Here is a 26,369-nt window from a genome sequence, read left to right on the forward strand (position 1 = left end):
TAATTCTTATATGTTTGTTTTTAATGAAGTTGTAGATAGCAACCAGCCTTTATTTAATAAATTGCTAGACATCTTTAAGAAAAACTGAAAGCATAATGTTAAGGGCATTTAGTCTGCAACTTTGAGCACCATTCTTTGATGTTATTGAATAGCTTTGGCCTCCACAATAAGCTGATACTCTCTACCTGAAGTCCAAAGTTGCAAGTCAGCAAGCTGGCTTTGTATACATAATCCCAACAGTTGACCCATCCTAGACTTGGATGAAGGCAGTGTGGGGAGCTGTGGGTAAGGGGCTGAGGGTGTGGGGAGGGAAGGGCTTTGTGGTAGGCAGAAAAAATGGGCGCAGAAGGGGCCAAGAGGCCATTCTCACTGTCTTACTTCCTCATTATCCAACCACTCTAGCCATTAGAAATCTCAGTTCTGTGCCTGCTACATCACTAAGACTCACATGTGCAAACCCCACGGATTTTTCTTCAACTTTTATTCTTTTTAATGCTTTGCAGGAAGTGACAGTCTTTGCAAGTCCCATTTTTCGTCAAGTCTTCTTCTTCCTTGACTTCTGTGGTGCAGAACTGTCTTGGTCCTCCTGCCACCTACGTTCCCACTACTTCTCCATGTCCTTTCTCTCACCTCCAACACTTCATCCTCCCACCCACCTCCCACGTGCATCCTTGTGGGACTGGCTTCTCTACTCTCGCCCTTAGTGATATCATCCAGCATTATGTTTTTGATTCTCTCTTCTGTGCCGATGACTACCAAATCATGTCGCGTAAACCCAACGTCTTTGTCAAGTTGTAGACCAAGGTCAACAAGCAGTACAGTGGGAAAGCTAGCCTATTATGCCTCTGTGGCTTTTCTTTCTGCCACTCTCCTATTCAATCACTACACCCCAGCCAAACTGGACTATTTTCTGCTCTCCAAAAGTCCCTCCAAACTCTTCCAACTCTGGACTTTTGCTCATGGCGGTCTCTCCCTTTCTGTCTTTACCCCCATCCTGATTTCAAGGTAGTGTTGGTCTGGGTCCAGGCAGGAGAATGGAAACCACTCTAAGTGTTTCAAACACAGGGAATTTAATACAGGGAATTGGTTGCAAAGATGCTGGAAGTGTTCGAATAGCAAAAGGTGAGGTGGGGGGAGCCGAAGGAGTAAAAGAGAAGGCACAGCTAAGCACCCTTGGTCTAAAGCCTCTCAGTCCACGCCTGCTACTGTACTGCTTGTCAGTTCTGGATGTGCCAAAGGGGTGCTGCCTGGACCAGGCTGGAACTGCTGAAATGACGCTGCCACGGCCTGGGCTGCTACAGTCCGGATCCCCACCCCTGCTGCAGCTCCAGCAACCACGTCACTCTCAGAGCCAGAGCAGGACTCCTCTCTCTGCTGCCTTTGGATTCCCTTCTGGGCCAGCACAGAAGAGAGTCTAGGAAATGTAGTTTTCAGACACTCAGCCTTACCACTTCGAGGCATAGCACAGAATGGCAGGTGGGGCTGTGAGACAACAGGCATTAACTCGACAAGAGCCCCATTCAAATGCCATGCATTTCCTAAAGGAGTTCTTGATTCCTTACCTCCCGGCCCCTCCACCACCCCTAGCTAAAAGAAATGCTCCCTCTTCTGAGTTTTGTCTAAATTTTGTTTGTCCTTTTGACTCAATTTAAAGTATATGTATTGAGAATCCGCTTGGTGCCAGGCACCGTGCTTGGTGCTGAAAATACAACTATGAGTAGGACAGACTAGGCTTCTGTTCCCCTGGAGCTTCATGGAATTTAAAGTCTCATTGGGGAAACACACCGTGAAACCTGCAATTACAGTGTAGCTTGATGAGCACTAAGATAGGGGAAGTACATGTGTGGGAGCCCACACAAGAATGGTGTTTAAAGCAAACTGGGAGGGTCAGGAAGTGCTTCTAGAGGAAGCCAAGGTCTGAAGCCAAAGAGGTAGGGGTCATGGGAAAATGCACTTGATAGAAAGAAACCCACGTACAAAGGCCCAGAGGTGAAAGAGAGTGCACTTCACGAGGAAAACCCAGGTGTGGGCAGAGTGGCAGGCACAGAAATTCTGAAGTGGAGAATGGAAAAGAGGAGAATGAGGAGAGATGGGGCTGGAGGAGGCAAAAGACGTCATATCAAGAAAGGCCTGGCGAGCCAACGTGAAACAGTTTGGATTTTATCCTAAAGACAACGGGAACCCATTGAAGGTTTCCAGTAGGGATGTGGCATGATCAGGTATTCATTTTAGGAAGCTTGTGTGGAAATAACATACCTGCAGAAGTTCCACTATCCATGGCAGTTTTTATAGTACAGGCCACCTTTACCAACTGCCTCATCTGTCTTAAGATGCTTTAGAGATTTGATCTCTAAAACACTCCTCTTTGCTTGAGATTAAAATCCCACTTTTTCCGCTACCCACTGTATAATTTCATCTATCTGATATTCTGGAAAAGGCAAAGACAGAAACCAAATATATATGTGGGGACACAAATCAAATCAGTGGTTGGGAGGGGCTGGGATTTGCCAGAGGGGTTGACTACAAAGGGGGACAAGGGAATTTTTTGTGGTGATGGAAATATTTTTTCATGATTGTATGTGTTTGTCAAAACTCATAGAACTATACACTCAACAGGGTGATTTAACGGCTTGTAAATTATGCTTCAATAAGCTTAACTTAAGAAGAACAATCTTTCCTTCCTACTGACTCTTGCACCTGCATTGCACCCCTGATTTCTCTCTTGTACCACCTCCTACCTTGGCATGTATGAAGTCTGGCTACTCGTGTCAACTTAAATCTGTTACCGGGCAATGTAAAATCTTCCCTGGTTTGTCTCTCTGTGTTTTTGCAACTGCTGTTTGCTCCTGTGGACAGTGGGCAGAGCTTACATACATTTTGATTGTTTTTCCTGTAGGTAAGTCAGCACTCACTCATTCTGAGGGTGGCTATTTTCCAGAGGAGTGATTTCAATTTTGATGGGCTCTTTGATCATCTTTCGATTGACTTGCCTCTGGGTCATAGGGTGCCGATTCCAGCCCCTTCCCTTTTCCTCTTAGTTCATTTGTTCAAACCTCGCTATCTGATACTGTGCGGATATGAAGGTTCTAACCAGACAGCATGCAAAACTAAATATTAAACAGGAAGATAAAATGACTCTTATTTCGAATGTGGAAACTAAAAAGAAGAACAGAGTTTCTCTATTCTTCCCTGGAAATGAAGGAAACTGCAGACTTTGGGAGCATCACAAAGATGACTTTTTCTCTCCAGTTGGACAAGCAGCAGCCTGAAGCCTGGCAGGTTCTGCCTGCTTGTGTTTGTGCTGCCAAAAGCCTGTGATTCTAAAGCATATCAGGTTTCTAGAAAAAACAGAAGTCTACCTGTGGAGAATTGGGAAGGGATTTCCCACCCGGAGTGAGGCCTGAGGGTAAAAGGATTATTTTATCATTGTCATTTGCCAAAAATATGATTTCCTTGAGTTGCATGGAGACAAATCGGTTTAAATAATCCGGTTTTATTTTTGTCTTATGCCCTGGAAAAATCTGACATGTGGAGTTCTTTTTTAAAGCTATGTCTTTTACTTATTTTATTTAATTTTTTTACTGAAGTATAGTTGAGGTACAATATTATATTAGTTTCAGGTGTCCAACATGGTGATTCAATAGTTTTATAGATTCTACTCCATTTAAAGTTTTTTTTTAATATAAATTTATTTATTTATTTTTGGCTGCTCTGGGTCTTTGTTGCGGTGCGCGGGCTTCTCATTTTGGTGCCTTGTCTTTGTTGTGGAGCACGGGCTCTAGGCACGCGGGCTCAGTAGTAGTTGTGGCACATGGGCTCTAGAGCGCAGGCTCAGTAGTTGTGGCGCACAGGCTTAGTTGCTCTGCAGCATGTAGGATCTTCCCGGACCAGGGCTTGAACTCGTGTCCCCTGTGCTGGCAGGCGGATTCTTAACCACTGTGCCACCAGGGAAGTCCCATTTAAAGTTTTAATAAAATATTGGCTCTATTCCCCGTGCCACACAATATATCCTTGTAGCTTATTTATTTTATACACAGTAGTTTGTACCTTTTAATCCCCTACTCCTATCTTGCCCCTTCCCCCTTCCCACTACCCACTCACTGGTAACCATTAGTTTGTTTTCTATATCTGGAAGTCTGTTTCTGTTTTGTTATATTCATTCATTTCTTTTATTTGTTAGATTCCACACATAGGTGATGTCATACAGTATTTGTCTTTCTCTGTCTGACTTATTTCACTTAGCATATACCCTCCAGGTCCATCTGCCTTGTTGCAAATGGCAAAATTTCATTCTTTTTTTTTTTTTTTAAATACTGGACAAGCCATATGACTCCTACTGTCAAGCTGCTTATAGAAAGGAAGGTGTGACATCAGAGAGGAGCTACAAATTGAAGAGTTTAAGGGAGATATTGTTCAGGGGAAAGTAAGGATGTTTTTAGGGAGGAGATGGGATTTGAGTAGGGCCTTGAGAAATAGGTTGGATTTACAGAAGTGTAGTTTTTTGTTTTTTTGTTTTTTTTAAATTAATTAATTTATTTATTTTTTGGCTGTGTTGGGTCTTCGTTTCTGTGCCAGGGCTTTCTCTAGTTGTGGCGAGCGGGGGCCACTCTTCATCACGGTGCGTGGGCCTCTCACTATCGCAGCCTCTCTCGTTGCGGAGCACAGGCTCCAGACACACAGGCTCAGTAGTTGTGGCTCACGGGCCCAGTTGCTCCGCGGCATGTGGGATCTTCCCAGACCAGGGCTCGAACCCGCGTCCCCTGCACTGGCAGGCAGACTCTCAACCACTGCGCCACCAGGGAAGCCCTCATTCTTTTTTCTGAGTAATATTCCATTGTGTGTGTATGTATGTATATCCTCTTTATCCTTTCATTTGTTGATGGATACTTAGGTTGCTTCCATATCTTGGCAGTTGTAAATAATGCTATGAACATTGGGGTGCATGTATCTTTTTGAATTAGTGTTTTTATTTTCTTTGGATATATACCCAGGAGTGGGATTGTTGGGTTATATTGTAGTTCTATTTTTAGTTTTTTGAGGAACTTCCATACTGTTTTCCACAGTGGCTGCACCAGTTTATATTCCCACCAAAAGTGTATGAGGGTTCCCTTTTCTCCACATCCTCACCAACATTTGTTATTCATGTTCTTTTTGATGATAGCCATTCTGGCAGGTGTGAGGTGATATCTCATTGTGGTTTTTGATTTGCATTTCTCTGATGATTAACGATGTTGAGCATCTTTCCATGTGCCTGTGCCATCTGCATTTCTTCTTTGGAAAAATGTCTATTCAGGTCTCTTGACCTTTTTAAAAAAAATTTATTGAGTTTTTAATTTAAATTTTTGGCTGTGTTGGGTCTTCGTTGCTGCGTACGGGCTTTCTCTATTTGCGGCGAGCAGGGGCTACTCTTGGTTGTGGTGCAGTGGCTTCTCTTGTTGAGGAACATGGGCTCTAGGCACATGGGCTTCAGTAGTTGTGGCACGTGGGCTCAGTAGTTGTGGTTCACAGGCTCTGGAGTGCAGCCTTAGTAGTTGTGGCACACGGGCTTAGTTGCTCCGTGGCATGTGGGATCTTCCCAGACCAGGGTTCGAACCCATGTCCCCTGCACTGGCAAGCGGATTCTTAACCACTGTGCCACCAGGGAAGCCCACTTTGCCCATTTTTAAATCTTTTTCTTTTTTATATTGAGTTGTATGAATTGTTTATATATTTTGGATATTAACCCATTGTTGGTCATATCATTTGCAAATATTTTCTCCCATTCAGTAGGTTTTCTTTTCGTTTTGTTGATGGTGGCATGTGGAGTTATTGATTTTAATTGTCAGGTGTTTAATGTCACCCATGGCTTGCCCAGCCTGTAGAATAACTTGCTGAAATTATTCAATGCTTTCATTCCAACACAACAATCAACAGAATAATATAATCCGGCATTTCGTTTTTTGCAAAGCAGATTGAAGTTGGTATGCATCATAAACCTGGCAAATATGTGAGCCTTGTTATTTTCATTCAATAGCATCTTTAAACCTTTAAGACAGGGATGCGAACTGCTGTTATGGGACAATCTGGTCTGCCACTTGTTTTTGTAAATAAAGTTTTATTGAAACATCACCACTTCCATCTGTTTACATATTGTCTATGGCTGCTTTCCACACAACAGCAGAACTGTGGAGTTGCAGCAGAGACCACATGGCCCAAAAAGCTGAAAATATTTACTATTGACTCTTTACAGAAGTTTGACCATCTCTCCTCTAAGAGGTAACATCTTCCATAGTCAGTTTCAGAATCCCCATTAGTCCTGCACTCGGGCCTTACTTTTGAAGTGAAGAATGAAAAGGTAGCATCTGTGTTATGAGCATCCCTCTCAAGAGTACAGAAATTTTGTTTTGAATAAAGAATAGGAAGAAAGCTAATACAATTATTGTTTGTTTTCCTAGAAAATATCTTAGGCAAAGTTTCCAGCTGGCCCTCTTTGTGACATAAAATTTATGGTCATGTGTTTATGTGTTTTCAGGCACGTTCAATAGTAAATAACTTAAAACATCTTATGAGGGGCTTCCCTGGTGGCGCAGTGGTTGAGAATCTGCCTGCTAATGCAGGGGACACGGGTTCGAGCCCTGGTCTGGGAGGATCCCACGTGCCACGGAGCGGCTGGGCCCGTGAGCCACAACTACTGAGCCTGCGCGTCTGGAGCCTGTGCCCCGCAACGGGAGGGGCCGCGATGGTGAAAGGCCCACGCACCGCGATGAAGAGCGGTCCCCGCACCGCGATGAAGAGTGGCCCCCACTTGCCGCAACTAGAGAAAGCCCTCGCACGAACCAAAGACCCAACACAGCCAAAAATAAATAAATAAATAAATAAAGTAGCTATAAAAAAAAAAAAAAACATCTTATGAGAAAAAGCAATCATTCTTAAACTTTTGGTGGTTACCGACTCTTTTGGGTACCAGCAAAGGCCCAAAGAGCCTCCCTTAGGGCTAAAAATGGGCAAATGCACTCAAACTCTGCGTATAATCTCAAGCGTTCACGGAGGTCTGAAGCCTACCTGTGCAGTCCAGGTAAATTACTCTTTTACTGACCGGTGAGTCTCTCCAGGCAGGACTCCAGGCAGGAGCTGGTCCGAGGAGGGGGACGCGGAGGGTGTTGGGCAGTCCCAGCGTCCACGGAAAATCACACCTCAGAGGCAGGCTCTTTGTTTTACACAAGTAAAGCCTTAAAGGGTATTTAGGCTGCAGACACTAGTGTTTGGATGCTGGCTCTACATGATCTGAGGTACAAACAAAAACCTTTGTGAGCCTCTGAATTGCAGAAGCTGCAATCTGGTGGTGAGGGAATCTCCGGTAATAGAAGGCAACTGCAGAGGTCAGAGGTGATAAATGTCCCAGAAATATGCAAACACTGCACAGCTCTGAGAGTTCCGTATGGGCCCCACACTTAATTGCAAGGACCTATCTCTTACCTCTTTCAGTTTTTTCTACCCATTAGTATGCAGCGCAAGTCAGGTTTGCAGAAATATCTCTGCAGAGGTAGGATGTCACATACACTTAAAGCAACTGGAATAGGGGCTTCCCTGGTGGCACAGTGGTTAAGAATCTGCCTGCCAATGCAGGGGACACGGGTTTGAGCCCTGGTCCAGGAAAATCCCACATGCTGTGGAGTAACTAAGCCTGTGCGCCACAACTACTGAGCCTGTGCTCTAGAGCCCGCGAGCCACGACTACTGAGCCCTCGTGCCGCAACTACTGAAGCCCGCACGCCTAGAGCCCATGCTCCGCAACGAGAGAGGCCACCGCAATGAGAAGCCTGCGCACCGCAACCAAGAGTAGCCCCAGCTCGCCGCAACTAGAGAGAGCCCGCGCACAGCAACGAAGACCCAACACGGCCAAAAATAAAAAATTAAAAATAAATAAATTAAAAAAAAAAGTCACTGGAATAACTAAATGATAACCCACCAAGTTAAAGATGGGAGCCAGGAACCCTCCGGTGAAGCCTCCACTGGCATGCCAACCCACGCTGCTCAGGAGTCCTTGCCAAAACTGGTGTTCATCATTTGCATATAAGCTTTGTTTATTCACCAACGGAAGAGAGCGGGTGATTTGCAAGTACCTGCTAAGTTGAGTAAACAGTTATGTGTTCTTCCCTCCAAATTCAATATGTGTGATTGGGTGCTCCTCTGGTAGGGTCCACTTCTTACAGAAATCTATTTTGTGGACGGTGGGCACCCTAGATTGGGGAGCCATAACTTCCTTGGGATGGAATGGCCCACATCACAGAGTACCTGTTCCCCAAGTCCAGCTCATGGGTGGTTCCTGTATGGTTTTATGGGTGTGGAAGGGGTGCAGAAGGAATTGCCAAAGATAAACTACAACCACCCAGAGAGCCCTGTCACACCCGTGTCAGGTTACATTGTTTGCTAGAATAATTCCGGGAGAGCAAAGCCTCACCACCTGGGTAGTTAGCCATGCTGTTTGTCTGCAGGCATCGCAAAATGCTGCCCAGACCCAACAGAGCAACAGGTTTTAGTCCTGATGAAGTAAAAATAAACAAGAAAGGTAATAAACTTTCGCCTTGAATGCTTGGTGATTCATTGCTTAGCCTTGATATTTTCTCTGTTAAATTATAATTGTTTCTACAGGTATGTGATCAGTTTATTCTTTTTTCAGCGTGAAAGGGAAAAAACTGGGGAACTCCCCATCTGCAAGTCTGCAAGTAGTAGGGCACTTTCCCCTCTGGCCCTCCCTCTTTCCTTCCCTCTCCCTCTCTTTCTAAGATTGGGGACAGGTTAGTAGCAAGGGGCTGGACTAAGAGTTAAAGAAACTGGGGGTCGACTTGAGCTTCAAGGTTGCTGAGTTGCCTCAGGCAAATCCTTTAACCCTGTTGGGTTTGTTTCTTCAGCTATAAAAAGAGAGCTTAGGAGGAGATGGTTTCTAAATCCCCTTCTAGCTCTGAAATGTGATTTTGTGATTGCTTGGGAATACCTTGGGACATTCAAAGAATCTTTGACTCCCACAGAGGGAACAGAGTTCCAGGAGGGACATGGCCTGTATATTACTTAAACAACAGAATTTCAATAAGGCTTTTCCCATTAAGGCATTTGGTGCAGGCAAGCATTTTACAATAAACTTCCCATGAGCTCATTTAAAGCACCATTAAAAAACAAACATATTTTGGGACTTCCCTGGTGGCACAGTGGTTAAGAATCCACCTGCCAATGCAGGGGACGTGGGTTCGAGCCCTGGTTCGGGAAGATCCCACATGCCACGGAGCAACTAAGCCCGTGCGCCACAACTACTGAGCCTGTGCACCGCAACTACTGAAGCCTGCGCACCTAGAGCCCGTGCTCCGCAAGAAGCCACCGCAATGAGAAGCCCGCGCACCGCAAGGAAGGGTAGCCCCCCACTCACCGCAACTAGAGAAAGCCCGCGCGCAGCAAGGAAGACCCAACATAGCCATAAATATATAAATACAAAAATAAATAAATACATAAATAAATAAATTTATTTAAAAAATAAAAAACAAACATATTTTTTAGAGTGAGCTCCTTCTAATTACCTGCTATTAGAGCTTCATGTTTCCTTCCAATCTTGAGTTCTGGGCATCTGTAGCTGCCCAGGAAACTGTAGCTGTCAAGAAAGATAATTGGGGGCTTCCCTGGTGGCGCAGTGGTTGAGAATCTGCCTGCCAATGCAGGGGACACGGGTTCGAGCCCTGTTCTGGGAAGATCCCACATGCCATGGAGCAACTGGGCCCGTGAGCCACAACTACTGAGCCTGCATGTCTGGAGCCTGTGCTCCGCAACAAGAGAGGTCACGACAGTGAGAGGCCCGCGCACCGCAATGAAGAGTGGCCCCCACTCGCCGCAACTAGAGAAAGCCCTCGCACAGAAATGAAGACCCAACACAGCCAAAAAAAAAAAAAAAAAAAAAGAACAGTTAAAAAAAAAAAAAGATAATTGGTTTGATAAACACTGTAGATACAATGACTAAAGCATATAAACTAAATGGATTTGTCCTAATCTCCCTTCCTGAGTTCTTCCCACTCTCCTGCATCACAGCCTCTATCATTTAAAACAGTGATGTAAAAGGTAACATTTACCCAGTGCCTAATTGCCAAACACTGTTCTAAGGGCTAACACTAAACATAGCACTCACAATATTCCAAGTCTTACATTTGTTAATTTAGCAAGTTCTCCCTACAGTCCTATAAGGTAGGTAATTTTATTATCCCTATTTAACAATGAGGAAACTAAAGCACAGACAGCTTAAGTAACTTGTCCAAGGTCACACAGCTAATAAGTGGCAAAAGCAAAATTTGAAGGTGGTAGGGCTCCAGAGCTCAGACTCTCAACTACTTTACCATAGTGCATTATACTCGGGCATGCAAGAATTCAGGAAACAATGTTTTATAACAGAAGTTTTTAAAATGTCATTTCATCTAGTATTTTATCATCCAAGCAAAAGCTAATCTAGAGATGATTTGGAATGACAAAATGATTTCCATCTAATAATCATTCCATTTAGTAATCTTTTATGCTGATAATAATCAGCATAAAAGCAACAGCTCCAAGATTTTATGGAACAGCCAAAGATGTTTCAGTACTTTCTTTTTATCTCTGCTCCCATAGTGAATTCTGAAAAAAACTGCCAGAAGGCGTCTATTTTAAACCAAGTTAGGGAGTCTCAGCCTCAGCCTCCTCTCGGGCTCCGCCCGGGACCTGCAGCCGGAAGCTTCGGAGCCGCGGCCCCAGGCGCTGCGGTCTCAGGTTTCTTTACCTCCAGAAAGAAAACAATTGACACCTTGCATCCTGGAAGTTCATTTAAGAGACTGAAATTAGAGACTTCTTTCAAATTTGGACATGGCTAATCGAGGAGCAACAAGACCCAACAGGCCAAATACTGGAAATAAAATATGCCAGTTCAAACTAGTACTTCTGGGAGAGCCTGCTTTTGGCAAATCGAGCCTAGTGCTTCGTTTTGTGAAGGGCCACTTTCATGGATTTCAAGAGAGTACCATGGGGGCTGCTTTTCTAGCCCAAACTGTGTGTCTTGATGACACAACAGTAAAGTTTGAAATATGGGATACAGCTGGTCAAGAACAATACCATAGCCTAGCACCAATGTACTACAGAGGAGTGCAAGCAGCCATAGTTGTATATGATGTTACAAACGAGGAGTCCTTTGTCAGAGCCAAAAACCGGGTTACAGAACTTCAGAGGCAAGCCAATCCTAACACTGTAATAGCTTTATCAGGAAACAAGGCTGACCTCGCAAATAAAACAGCTGTCAATTTCCAGGAAGCACAGTCCTATGCAGATGACAACAGTTTATTATTTATGGAGACATCAGCTAAAACATCAATGAATGTAAATGAAATATTCATTTCAATAGCTAAAAAGTTGCCGAAGAATGAACCACAGAATCCAGGAGCACATTCTGCCAGAGGAAGAAGAGTAGACCTTACTGAACCCACGCAGCCAACCAGGAGTCAGTGCTGTAGTAACTAAACCTCCAGTTTAAACTAACTGGAATGTTCTTCTGCTTCCTAATTGTTAATAACAGTGGAATTGGAGCATTTAACCAGCCCAGTATGACTTCCAAAAAGAAGAGACTTACAATAATAGCCAAGTTTCTAATACAGAATTATTTTAAGCGTTTTGAACTTAATTTTTAATAACATGCATGTGACCCTCTGACTAATGTTTCAGCAGTGGAAGGGGGAAATGAGAGTTGTGGGTACACTTGTTTCTTTGGAAGGTTAGCGGGACTCACTTCTCTTCACCAGTGATATAAACAAATGACTCTGAACCCACAGGTAACCAGCCAGTTCTGTGAAAAAGATTTGGAACTTACTCATTTGGACTTTTCCAAAAAAATTCTTTCTTTGGAAGGAGGTTCTAAAGATATTTCTGCTTAGCTACCATATTCAGGCAACCTGTAATTTCTCTTAGTATCCTTATTTAAAGTATACATTCCACATTTTAACAAATTAGCCACAAGGAAACAGTCCCACATCTTCAGCGGAAAAAAATGAACATTAGTGGCATCTAAATTATAGCTAGTCCTGTTATTTTTTAAATGGGGTAAAAAAAAAAAAATCAAATGTAACCCTGTCTTATTTTAGGAATATGAAAACTAATAAAATGCATCTTAAAGGATAGTGTTCCCTTTAAACATGTAAGTTCTTCAACAAAAATGAAACAAACCAGGTGTCTGTGATTTCTGTTTAATCACTGCTGGCCAATACATAGCTTTTGTTGTTTGGGAGTAGGGAGGGGGCTTTTGTGCCCTTTGGATATAAACGTAGTCAACACACTAACAATTATGTACATTCAAACTTGATTATTTTAAATTCGATCTTCAGCTGTACTGTAAATAGGGTACTGAATTGCAGTCTCCATATATGTTTATTACTTTTCTATAATATTCAAGAGTTGCTTAAAAGTACACCAAATGTACAGTTACTAAAACAGCTAATTTTTTCCTTCTCTCCCCCTTTGAAAGGAAGAGACTTCAATTGTTCCTACCTGGCTAGAACCATAATAAACAATGTACCAGTAATTTGTAACATAAGTATTGGATATGTTAGTAACAATCTTGCAGCCTTGTTTTCCAAAGTTCATTTTATTTTGATCAGGTCAGTATATTGCACTAATTGTTTTAGGTATTTTCATTATATGAAATCTACCATGTGTCAGAGATGATTTAATCTATTTAAGTGTTGAACTGCTAGCAGAACTTGTACATTCACAGTAATTCAAAATTAGTAAGGAAAACATTTCTCCAGGGTTTAGTTTTATATTGAGGTGCTCAGGTTGGAATACAGTGGTATAAAAAGCAAAAAAAATTTTTTTAATTAAAAAAAGTAAACCGGGCTTCCCTGGTGGCGCAGTGGTTGAGAATCTGCCTGCTAATGCAGGGGACACGGGTTCGAGCCCTGGTCTGGGAAGATCTCACATGCTGCGGAGCAACTAAGCCCGTGAGCCACAACTACTGAGTCTGCGTGTCTGGAGCTTGTGCTCCGCAACAAGAGAGGCCGCGATAGTGAGAGGCCTGCGCACCGCGATGAAGAGTGGCCCCCGCTTGCTGCAACTAGAGAAAGCCCTCGCACAGGAACGAAGACCCAACACAGCCAAAAATAAATAAATAAATAAATAAATAAATAAATAAATAAATAAATAAATAAAAAACCAAGTTAGGGTTCACAGGTCAGGTCCTTCCATTTAAGGCAGTTGAAGCTACAGTCTTGTAGGCTGAAGTTAATTTCCCCAGGTGATGTACATTGGGTCTACCCAGAAGTAATAATCATAATGGGCATCCCTTATGTTCATACATGTAGCCCATGGATCCTCTGACAAGCTTATTTTAGAGAAGAGGAGACTGAGGGTCAGAGTACTTGACATTTCTCCTGGGACAGCACACAATGAGAGCCAGAGCTGAGGTATCCGGACTTGCAGCGCTGGTCAATTTCCATCCCACCCTTTAAACATATAGGCATCAAAACATCTGCCAAACTCGTTCTTGGAGGAACCATTTCAAAGTTCTTTGTTTTAAGAATCTTCGATATGGATTTGTTGGATGGCCTCTGTCCATCTCAAAGCCCAGTGAAATGGTCCCTTCCTCAAAAACATTTGCTTGGATTTAGGGCTGGGTAGGTGGGAGCCAGCCTAATGTTTTTGATCCAAATGATGGATTTGGTGACTAAGATGAGAGATCATTTAAATAGTAATACATTTAAAGCTGAGTATTTCATCAAGTGAAAGGGAAAACAAAACGTTTTCAATCTTTGTATTTATCATTAATTGTGATGGAATTTGTGATGAGGAGTCAAAGAAAGGTTATGGAACAGCAGCCCGCATTTGTTCACCAGACTTAGCATGGGAAGGTCAAGCCATCCCGGTTAAAGTTAAAAATTAGTTACCTTTCCCCATGATACGATTGAATAAGCACATTAACAGTTTATAAAAGAGGTTGTGAAACCTCCTAAGGGGGAAAAAAAATATTATGTAACCAGTTTAGGGGAGAGACTTGCCTGACTCCACTTCTCAGTAGGGGGTTGAACTGCCTGACTGGGAGGTTCATTCCTATTTCAAAACTATTATTATTTCTCCGGAAGGGTTTATCTTTTATTGCTAATAACACTTTACTCTCCACTTTCTCTGCTCTGTCCTCTCAATCTACGTCACCACCCACACCCTGAATCAATATAAACATCTACCCAACATCGGAGCACTAATCTTTATTAAGTAAAAGCAGCACCGTCTTTTCTGCCTACCAACAGGGTTATAATCCTTGAACTGTCATTGGGCCAAGCTTTATTGGACTTTGTGGTTAGGGTGCTTGAATATCTATTTAAACCCAAACTAACAAAATACATGTGGACATCAATTAAAACAATGACACCCAAAGGTATATTGAAGAGCCACAAGAAGTGTTTAGGATTGTAACAGCCCTGCTACCTTAATAAGGAGAGTCTGTTAAGCATTTATACATGGTTAGTAGTAACGTCATTCATAAATTTTTTTTCTAAAAAATGTTCATCTACTATAACCAGACAGTAAGGGCACTGATATATATATCAACTTTAAATTGTTTTAAAATATCCTACCTTTTGTGATACTTGTCATCATTAAATATGTATTAGGTTGCTGGGTAAAAATGCTCTAATGCTAGATTTGTGATAGGAGACAGAATGTGAAGTTCTACCTACAGTGGGAATTCAATTAAACTTTTTAAACAAAATTATGGCCTTCAAATACATGAAAAGATGCTCAACATCACTAATCATTAGAGAAATGCAAATCAAAACCACAATGAGGTATCACCTCACGCCGGTCAGAATGGCCATCATCAAAAGATCTACAAACAATAAATGCTGGAGAGGGTGTGGAGAAAAGTGAACTCTCTTGCACTGTTGGTGGGAAAATAAATTAATACAGCCACAATGGAGAACAGTATGGAGGTTCCTTAAAAAACTAAAAATAGAACTACCATATGACCCAACAATCCCACTACTGGGCATATACCCTGAGAAAACCATAATTCAAAAAGAGTCATGTACCACAATGTTCATTACAGCACTATTTACAATAGCCAGGATATGGAAGCAACCTGTGTCCATTGACAGATGAATGGATAAAGAAGATGTGGCACATATATACAATGGAATATTACTCAGCCATAAAAAGAAATGAAACTGAGTTATATTTGTATATTTGTAGTGAGGTGGATGGACCTAGAGTCTGTCATACAGAGTAAAGTAAGTCAGAAAGAGAAAAACAAATACCATATGCTAGCACATATATATGGAATCTAAAACAAAAATGGTTCTCATGAACCTAGGGGCAGGACAGGAGTAAAGACGCAGACGTAGAGAATGGACTTGAGGACATGGGGAGGGGGAAGGGTAAGCTGGGACAAAGTGAGAGAGTAGCATTAACATATATACACTACTAAATGTAAAATAGATAGCTGGTGAGAAGCAGCCGCATAGCACAGGGAGATCAGCTCCGTACTTTGTGACCACCTAGAGGGGTGGGATAGGGAGGATGGGAGGGAGATGCAAGAGGGAGGGGATATGGGGATATATGTATACGTATAGCTGATTCACTTTGTTATACAGCAGAAACTAATACAACATTGTAAAGCAGTTATACTCCAAAAAAGATGTTTTAAAAAAAAAAACAATTTTTAAATGTGAACAATCTGTCCTCTGTATTCTTCCAGAGGCAATATAGATGGCCTTTATTCCCAGTTCCACATATTAACAAGGAGATTTTGGCTAAGTTAGTTAACTCCTCTGTATCTTAGTTCATTTATAAAATGAACGTAACAAAAGAAGCTGATTCAGAGAGTTGATGAAGATCAAGTGGGATGTTTTTGTCTTTTGTATCTCAGTGAACATTCAATATGGTTAAGCTATTATTATATTCCATTACTAATAGTTAATACTGATTAACAGCTGAACTTGTACCAGGAAGCTTCGTTACAAGTACTTTACTCATCTTACCTTAATGAAATAACAATCTTATGAAGTAGGTAGTTTTATCCTGGTTTTATAGATAAGGGAAATGTGGCACAAAGATTTTGAGCAATGTTTCCAATGTCATAAAATCACTAAGTGAAAGGGCTAGGATTTGAACCCAGAAAGTCTGGTTCCAAATCTCTTTTGCGTAAGTAGTGTGGCTAGACAATACTAATTCTCAAGTCATTGTACTTAACTCATGGCAGGTCAGTGATACAGAAAATTGTCAGCAAAAATTTGAAGCCATTGGCAATGGGTGTTTCTAACCAAAATACATCCATTAGAGCCTAGAGGGTTTTTTGTTTTTTGTTTTTTTGTTTTTGTTTCTTTCACCTACAGAAAACGTCATTGGAAAAATAACTAAAATAACTGAAAATGAGGTGTTGCCTTATCTACACATCATTCCTGAAAGAAAAGTAAAAGAATTCCAAATTTTTGGTTTTGAAGAGGCAAGTCAATACACGAACATCAATACACGAACTTAGTTACAAAACAAACAGACTCCCAGACTTAGAGAGAGAACTTATGATTACCAGGATGGGAAGGGTCGGGGGGAGGAATAGATTGGGAGTTTGGGATTGACATGTACACACTGCTATATTTAAAATAGATAACCAACAAGGACCTACTGTATAGCACAGGAAACTCTGCTCACTTATACATGAATCACTTTTCTGTACACCCCAAACTAACACAACATTGTTAATCAACTATACTCCAATATAAAATAAAAAGTTAAAAAAAAATCAATACAAATAGCCAAACGACATATGAAGAAAATGTTCATCTTGATAGTAACGTGGTAATAGTAACACACAGTGTGTATGATCATGGGGAGGAGAAGCAGAGGTTCAGGGTCAAATAACCTTCCACAGGGCAGTTTGACAGAGTATCAAAAACCTTCAACAAGGGGACTTCCCTGGTGACGCAGTGTTTAAGAATCTGCCTGCCAATGCAGGGAACACGGGTTCGATCCCTGGTCTGGGAAGATCCCACATGCTGCGGAGCAACTAAGCCCATGTGCCACAACTACTGAGCCCACATGCCACAACTACTGAAGCCCGCGCTCCTATAGCCCATGCTCCACAGAAAGAGAAGCCACTGCAATGAGAAGCACACACACTGCAATGAAGATTAGCCCCCACTCTCCACAGCTAGAGAAAGCCTGCGCGCAGTAACAAGGACCCAACATAGCCAAAAAAAAATAGATTTTAAAAAATTTAAAAAAACCTTCAACAAGCATGCCCTCTACCTGGCCATTCCACTTTTAGGGATTAATTCTATACAAAAGAATGCGTAAATGTGTTTATTTAAACATTATTTATAATAAAAACGGGAGCAACCTCATGAGAAATTTATTATGCATATGGCAATTCAATTTTTTTCTAAGGAAATGGACATGGATGTGAGCAAAGATTTACCAAAACAGATGTTCATGCTAGTAAATAGTAAATAATACGAAAAAGAAAGAAAAAGAAAAGAAAGAAGGAAAGAAAATGACTTCATTTGTTAAAAAGGAGGAATTAAAGAAATTACAATGCACCTGCATAATTTGGAAATTATATTGTAGAAGTCCATAAATATGCATATGAAAAAGACTCAAAGAACATACACTAAGAGGTTAGCAGTCATAACATCAGAGTTGTAGTACTAAAAGTGAATTTTGCTATATTTTCTTTGTGTTTTCCAGATTTTCTTCATTAATCATGTATTACTTTTGTACTAGGGGAAAATAAGAATATTATAATAAATAAAAATATTTATTTTAAAGTGGAAAAAATTGCAGGTCTATATTAATCAAGATTCTAAACTTTGAGTGACAGAAAACCCAGATCAAACTGTCTTAACAAGAAGGAAGTTATTCCTGAACATGCCTCAGGCATCGTTGGACCAGGTCTCAGACCTCTCACCATCTCTTTATCTCTTGTCTTTCTTTTCTTTCTATTGCTTCGTTTTTAGGAATGTTCTCTCCATGTGGTGGCACATGTGTCCACAAATCTATTTATATCCTCCTCTCTCAGCAAATCCACCAATTGCCTTTTCAATAAGACTTAAAAGTCCTGAATCTTATTTTCATTGGCCGTCTGAGGATAGTGTACCCTTCCGTCTGTGATCCTATCAGCTCTGTGAATGGAATGCCATGATTGGTTATGCCTGGGTCACATGCCCAGTGCTGGAGCCAGGAGGTGTGGTTAGCTAGGATGGCTGGAGTGAGAGTTGGGGAAGGTGTTTTCCCTAAGAGACAGTGGGGTTGGTTTCATGTGAAAAAAGAGGAGTGGAATACCTGGTAAGGTAAAAGCCACAAAAACAAAGACACATTCACCACAAGACTGCAGTTTCTTTAGAGGCTGGCTAGGCATGGCTAGGAGTAGCATTAGCAGCCTTGAATCATTTAGATTTCTTGTGGTTGCAAGTGACAGAGAATTCACTTAGATTTGGATTAAACAACAAAGAGAATTTATTGGTTTACATAACTGAAAAATCTGGGCTGGCTTCAGTAAGGCTAAGCTACCCAAGGATCTGGCTCTTTCAGTCTTTCTAGTGGTGACAGTTTCAGCTCCAGATTCTACACAAAGGCTCCTGGCAACTCTGGGCTCTCCCTCCAGGGTAGCGAATTGCTCATCCTCACCACCCACCAGGTGTGATCTAGGGACAGAGAATCTCTTTTAGTATTTTTCAAGCAAGCGATCCTGTGATTGTCACCTCTCTCACTGGCCCAAATGGAAAGAGTTTGAGAAGGATTAGTATTCATTCTTCTTTAAACGTTTGGTAGAATTCACCAATGAAGTCATTTGGTCCTGGATTTTTTTTGTTGTGGAGTTTTTGATTACTGATTCAAGCTCCTTACTAGTAATCAGTCTGTTCAGATTTTCTATTACTTCATGATTCACCTTTGGTAGGTTTTATGCTTTTAGGAATTTATCCATTTCTTCTAGGTTGTCCAATTTGTTGGCATATGATTATTCACAGTAGTCTGTTATAATCCTTTGTATTTCTGTGGTATTACTTGTAATGTTTCCTCTTTCACATTTTTTTTTAAATTTAAAAATTTTAAATCTTTATTGGAATCCTCTTTCACATCTAATTTTATTTATTTGAGTCCTCCTTCTTTTTTTCTTGGTAAGTCTAGTTAAAGGTTTGTCTATTTTGTTTGTCTTTTCAAAAAAACAGCTCTTAGTTTCATTGATGTTTTCTATTGTCTTTTTTTTCTATTGCCTTTTTAGTCTCTATTTCATTGAAAATTTCTGCTCTGATCTTTGTTATTTCCTTTTTCCTACTAACTTGGGCTTAGTTTGTTCTCCTTTTTCTAGTACCTTGAGTTGTAAAATTTGGTTGTTTATTTGTGCTCTTCCTTTTTTCTTAATGTAGGTGTTTATCGCTATGAATCATTGGCCTAAATTGAATCATGAACTCATCCCTGACCAATCCATACGGCCTGAGGAATGGGATACACTGATTGGCTTGAGCCAATTATAGTTCATTCCTGAAGCTGGGGCCAAGGTCAATCCCATCTGGACCACCAGTGAGGGTGGAAGAGGTGTGTATTCCCAAGGAATGTCAACATGGGAAAGGGAAGAATCCATGCTGGAGGGGTGACTAGCAAATGTCTATAACAACTCTTTAGGAGTCTGTTGTGTTTAAACACTGTCCAGGTGTCCATTTCTGAACAGGAAATATTTATTAAAACTATATCTTGCCTGCGGCTTAGTTGCAGAATATTGCTAACTTACATGGCTAAATGAAGAAGCATACACATATCACAGGTCTTCAACCGTATCTCCATTTTAAGCCTTTCCAACACGCCTGCTGTTTACCAAGAGAGGTAGAGGCGATCAGAGCACCCTGTAAACTGCCCTACACAGTCACAGGCAGGCAGCGTCACTCCTCTTGGGTTGTAATAACCTAAAAACCATTATATTATTATTGAATACATATTTTCATGAAACTTTGTTTAGGGAAACATATGGGGCTTTGAAATGTCAGCACACTGGGAGGAAAGCAGGAAGTTAAGGAGTTTTGTGCTCCTGTCTCTTTTATTTACGGAGTGGGTTCAAAGTCGTGCAGGGTTAGCAAGAAAAACAAGCAAAATGATCCATGCCTGCTTTGGATGACATCTGTCCCCTAGGACAGTCACTAGCTTTTGGTTTGGAAAGGTTTTCAGTGGATAGCACAGGCTAGGAATGAGATGTTTTCTTTTCAGCTCCAGAAGGAAGTTTGCATGGGTCCTTTCAGAGCAAGGCTCTTCTGTGATAAATAAATGTGCTTCTGCCAGAGAGAGCAGCAAGAAAAGCTCAGCCACTGACAGCTTAAGTTGGGGAAGAAATTCACCCAGGCTAATGTCATTGTAGCTGAGGGACAGCTTTGAAAGTTACATGATTAAAAATGCTCTGCATAGACAGTAGCCGGGCTTGGCGTATGATGTGACTAACGGATCTGTTTTCCCAGGTGGCAACTGCTGCAGAAAAATCCCCCATCTTGTCTTGCATGAGTCAACGGAATTCTGCAAAAGTGTCATAAAATGTCAGTGAAAACATTTCCTTCACTAGGGCCTACGAGATGATGAAGGTCATGAAGGGAAGTGGTCTGCCTGGCCACCAGAGGTCTACCACACATCAAGAATGGGTACCCGGCTCATTCATGTCGGCAGCCTAGGACAGAGACTCATAGCCCAACCACAGCGAGCCCTGCCACAGTTCCGGGCTCCCCACCACACTCATGGAACATCTCTCATTGCCAAGGACCTACATTATCAGGCAGTAAAGGGACACTACCATTTTCTAATCTCTGACTTCTGCCATGACTATTTTATCCATTGGATTTTCTAGGTCCAAGACCTGGTGCAATGAGATTCCAGGGGCCCATAAATATGGCTGAGTCCATAAAGAAAACAATGATGGGTTCTCATACACACAAGGAGCATTGCAAAACCCGAATTCACAGGTGCTTACATAAATGCTCACAAAGCACAGCATTATCCCCATTTCATTAACTGTTGAATTGATTATTCAGAAAAATTTCATTACATTTGGAGACCGTTTGAAAGTTAGATTTGATTTCACTTCCAAAGAACTCCCAAGTGCATGACTGCTGAAAGTCAGAGCCAGTTGTAAATTAACTTTGTCACTCATTGCCAAATGATTTCAAAAGCAAAATTATAACAGTCCTTTAAAAAAATTTAAGCTAAAATTATGTTTAATGTGAAAGGTAGGTGCGTTTAAATAGATTTTCTAAGATGTAAGGATTTTCCAAGATGTGGGATCTTCGAGAGAAAGGGTGGCTAGGACTTGAAGACCTTTCGAACAGTCAAGCTGCTGAGTATTTAGTCCCATGCATGCTTAAGTCCAAAGGTCCTCTCTTCCATGCAGCACATTAACACCCATGCATCCCTACACCAAATTCAGCACGAGGGTCAGGGCATACGAAAACCTGAGTAGAGTGATTCCTGTCTGTTTAGTAACCAGTCAACGGACGTTTATGTGCTATATTCTACTATATTCCAGGAGATGTTCTGGGCTCTCAGAATACAGCCATGAAAACAAGTCCCTGTACTGATGGAACTTTTAGTCTAACGGGGCCAAAGACTATCACCACATAAGTTAAAGGTATAATATGTTAGGTGGCAGTAAGTGCTAAGGAGAAAGTAAAGCAGAGGAAGTGTATTGAAGGTTGCAGTTTTAGACAGACATAGTGGCAAGAGAAGGCCTCATTGAGAAGGGGTTATCTGAGCAAAGAGCTGAAATTGGTGAAGAAGAAAGTCAGGCAGATATCTGAAGGAAAAGCATTCCAGGCTGAGGAAAGAGCAAGCACAGATGCCCAGAGGCATGAAATGTTTGGGTAGCTTGAGGAAGAGCAAGAGGTCAGCACAGTTACAGAGACATAATCAAGGCAGGGACTAGTATTTGATAAGGTCAGAGAGGCATCTGACTACCAGACTGGGAAGGGCCTCATGAGTCATCATAAGGAGTTTAGACTTTATTCTGAGTGAGATGGGAAGCTACTGGAGGCAACAGTGTGCCACAATCTGATTTACATATTATTGACAAGATGACCATGGCTGCAGTGTTGAGCACAGACTGAAAGTGACTAAAGCAGAAGCAGGGCGATCATGAGTTTTGCTGTTGCTATGGCCAAGCCTATGGCTCTCACAGTCATCTAGATGAGAGACGTGGGCAGCTTGGACCAGTGTGTGTGTGATGGAAATTATGAGAAATGATAAAGACGCTGGATCCATTTAGACTTTATATTTTTCCTTTTTCTCTGTGTGGTTGCTTCCCTCCTCTCTCCAGCATTCCCCATTCTGTTCAGGGGAAACAGAAGCAAAACAGAGCAGGAATAGGTGACCCAGAAGACCCAGCACCTCTTCCATCCCAGTCATTTTCAGTGACAGAGATTCCATCCCAGCTACCTCGATCTCCATGCACCATCTCTGGTTCCTACAACCTCCGCGGGCGGCTACACTGGGAGAGAAAACAGATGCCCAAGTTTAGAACAAGTTGCTCACAAACACTAAAGAAAAAAAATCTCATTACTCTTTTCTTCTAGGAACCAGTTAGTCGCTGGGAATTTCTTTTATCCTTGTTCCCAGCAGCTGCCCTGGGAGGTCACAGCCTGCCTTTGTTGGGCGTTGGCCTCCCTGGCATCCATTTCTCTGGAGATGCCACAGCTGCTGTTTCCAGAAGCTCAGATGAGTTTTCTACATATGAGCTAGCCTCTGGGCTTACCTTAAGCCTGGCATCTGGAAAGACTCACTTTTACAGGATGGCCTCACAGCTCTCTGCTTCCCCTGGGGCCTGGGTCTCAGCTTCCAGTAACGGGCTGGTCTTGAGTCCAGTAGCTGTCAGGCGGCCGTGGGGTTTGATAAGAGAACTGGGATCCGGGCAGGGGTGAAAAATAAATTTTAAAAGTATAAAAGTGGTATATGCCTGTTTAAAGATATTCACACAATACAATATTTTTAAAAGTAAAAAATAAAACTTCTTACCTCTAGGTGAAACCATTGGAAACAGCTAGATTGGAGGCCTTCCAGAGTCTAGGAGCTGGTTGGAAATGCGGACTCGTGGGTCCCCACCTCTTTAGTAGAAGCAGGAGTGTGCTGCTACATACATTTTAACAAGTTCATCAGGCGGTTCTTACCGACTCTAAAATTTGAGAAGTCTATTGTCCTTGACCTTCCTATTAACACAAAATGTGCGTGTGTACATATAGTTTTACACAAACACACACACACACACACACGCAGATTAAACACATTCCTGCCTGCACAAAGGGATTCATATAACACAAACTGCATGCGGCTGGGCTAGTCTGACTCAATAACACATGTATCAGTATATGCAGCAATAACCCATATTTTTAAACAGCCACTTCCTGTTCCCCAGTAGGGATCAGCATACAGTGTTTAACTGCCACCCCCGCTGTTAGGCATTTGTGTTGTCTTCCATTATTTGGACCTGATTTTGGATCCCTCCTTGGCCACTTGTAGCTGTGTTCCATTAATCAAGTTCCCTTCGTCTGTAGAATGAGGTTTCTAACAGTCTCCCCCAGGGTTGTTCTGCGGACTGAGAGAGTGTACCTGAAAGAAAGTCCGTAACATTGTGCTCAGCGTAGAATCGATGATGAAACAATAACTGACTTACAGTTATTTTCCGACTCGCCTCTAACTCTTGGGTCTAAAAGCATGGTATCTAACACGGGCTTCCAGTGATCCAGCTGGGGTGCTGCAGGGCTTCCCCTCCCCTGAGGTCAAGGGGGCCGCTCTTTGAGTAACACCCCACAACCCAGAGACTCAGATCACTGTGGTTCCTATGTTGGGACACTGTACTTATTACTATGACACAAAAGACACATTTGAATCTACCTAGGAGGACATTTCTTCAAACTGAGTTGAACTTTATTTCCTTTCAACTTTTTTATTTTGCTATAATTTCAGACATAGAAAAGTGGCAAGAATAGTACAAAGGATCTTCACTCACATCCCCCAAATGTTAACATTTACCACATTTGTCTTACATATGTACATACACACAGACACGTACACATAGACACAACCAGACACCAAGACACCCACACATACACATTTTTGTTCTGAACCTTTTGAGAGTCAATTGCAGCTGGGGTGACCAAATCTTCCCAGCTTGCCTGGGCCTTTGCTGATTTTAATATTAAAAGCCCTGCATCTGAGAGCTCCTTGAGTACCAGGCAAACTGGGACAACTGGTCACTCTAGTTGCAGCTGTGATGCCCTTTTACCTGTAAATACTTCAGTGTGCATATTTATGAAAATCAAAGACATAACCACTGTACAATTATCAAAATCTGGAAATCAATTTTGATGCAAAATACTATTCAATCTGCAGACCTTTTTCAGATTTTGTCAATCTTCCCAATAATGCCCAATTTTTCTTTATAAAAAGAAAATCCTGGATCATATGGTGCCTTCACTTGTCATGTTTCTTTTCGATTCTTCAATCTGGACCAGTTCCTCAGTCTTTGTCTTTCGTGGCACTGATATTTAGAAGAGTATAGTCCAAATATTGTGCAGAATGTCCCTCAGTATGGGTTTCTTTGATGTTTTCACACAACTGGACTTGGATTATTTATTTTTGGCAGGGATCCCACAGAAGTGAGACGTATGGTGTTGATTTACCCCATGACCAGGTATCTTAACTTTGATCACTTGATTGAGGGGGTTTTTGCCCGGTTTCTCAGCTGTAAAATTACTATTTTCTCCTTTGTAATTAATAAGTATGTTGTGGAGAGATACTTAGAGACTATGTAAATATCTTGTTTCTCATTAAACTCTCTCACTCGTTTTAGTATCCACTGATGACTCTTGCCTGCATCAATTATTTTTATGATGGGTTGCCCAATAATTGGTCTTTATTTTTGAAAATGTTTAACAGGGGAGAATCTGCATTAGAAGTGCATGGGTTTATGGAGGAGACAGACAAGTTTCAGGAAATTACAATACAATATAGCAAATGCTCTGAGGTAAAGCAAAGCAGGGGATGGCAAGCTACAAGCCCCTGGGTCAAATCTAGCTGAACACCTATTTTTGTAAATAATGTTTTATTGGAACACATCTATACCCATTTGCTTGCCTATTATTTCTGACTACTTTCACACTATAATGGCAGAATTGAGAAGATGCAGCAGAGACCGCATAGCCCTCAAAGCCTACCATATTTACTACCTGGCCTTTATAGAAGAAGTTTGCTGACCCTTGATAAAAATGCCCGTGGGGAGAGATCTGCTGAACTGGACTTTTCTTTAAGTCATACATAGGCAACATTCATCTACTCTGTAGGCCCTGAGGGGTACAGCAGGTCTGGGGGAATCGGGGTACAGCAAGTCACAGGCATTCCTGCCCCAGAACCTAGGAATGTGTAAGGCTTCCCCATTTGGGCTACCACACACACTACAGAGGTGTCATGCAGTGTCTTACCTAAAACAGAGTAATTCTGGTTTTTCGTTTCTTTGTTTTTTGAGTATAACTATAAATTATCAAGAAGGAAAATTATACCAAGTCACAGCAATTAAATACAATTATCATAATTAGCATGATCAAAATCTTTGCATATCAAAGTATTGCCAGGTCCTGTAAGAATGTCCTCTTTATTTCTAGCAAATATTTGGTACAACAAAACTCCAGGGATCAAACGAATTTGAACAATTCTCAAAGCTGTTTTGGCGGTAGATTTGGTAAAGATAAATAATAAGGGTTATTGGGAGGTTAAAAGTATCAACTGGTCATTTACATGTGAAGTCTCTTTTATTTCCAGAATGCATCTTGTTTGCTAAAGCTCCAGGCAGAATTAGGCAAAATTTAATGTGCTGCTCGGGCTTCATTTTGTGATAGGAAGAGGAAGTTCTGGCAAACCAATTAAGAACTCAAAGTAACTTAATCTTGTTGATTGTTCCCTTTTATGGGGAACACCCATGTAGTGTTGGAATGACCAACTACTGGAAAAGATCAAATTTTTAGGCCACATCTATATGATTAAAGTAAAATAGAGAGTAGAATAACTTTCTGTTGAATTTTGGCCACACAAGAAAACTGATCTAGATTTTTCTAAAGCCAGAGCAACAATTTCTTATTGATAAAAACCATCCACAGGAGATTCTTCTCTGAGATAGTGTTGGCTTGAGGCGGTGAAGAGAATTTCAGTGAATGATAGAGTCCTTACTAAAAATTATTACTTTACACTCTATGGAAATATGTGACTTTAAAGCAGATAGAGAAGCCCTCAAAACAGGACAGAATATTGAAGATCATAAAAATGAAGCCCAAACAATTACAAAATGGCAGAAGATGGAAAAGAAAATGTAGATTGAGCCCTGTCAGGTTAAAACAC

General features: G+C 41.5%; 1 pseudogene across 1 annotated transcript; it reads left to right on the forward strand.

The window, feature by feature from the left end:
* Positions 1–5,678: 5,678 nt before the first annotated feature.
* Positions 5,679–12,146, forward strand: LOC309627383 (ras-related protein Rab-5A pseudogene; annotated as a pseudogene). Its single transcript has one exon. The product of its transcript is annotated as a ras-related protein Rab-5A pseudogene (transcript).
* The last annotated feature ends 14,223 nt before the right edge of the window (positions 12,147–26,369 follow it).

Source organism: Balaenoptera borealis (assembly GCF_965194805.1).
Source record: "Balaenoptera borealis genome assembly, chromosome: 4".
Taxonomy (NCBI): domain Eukaryota; kingdom Metazoa; phylum Chordata; class Mammalia; order Artiodactyla; family Balaenopteridae; genus Balaenoptera; species Balaenoptera borealis.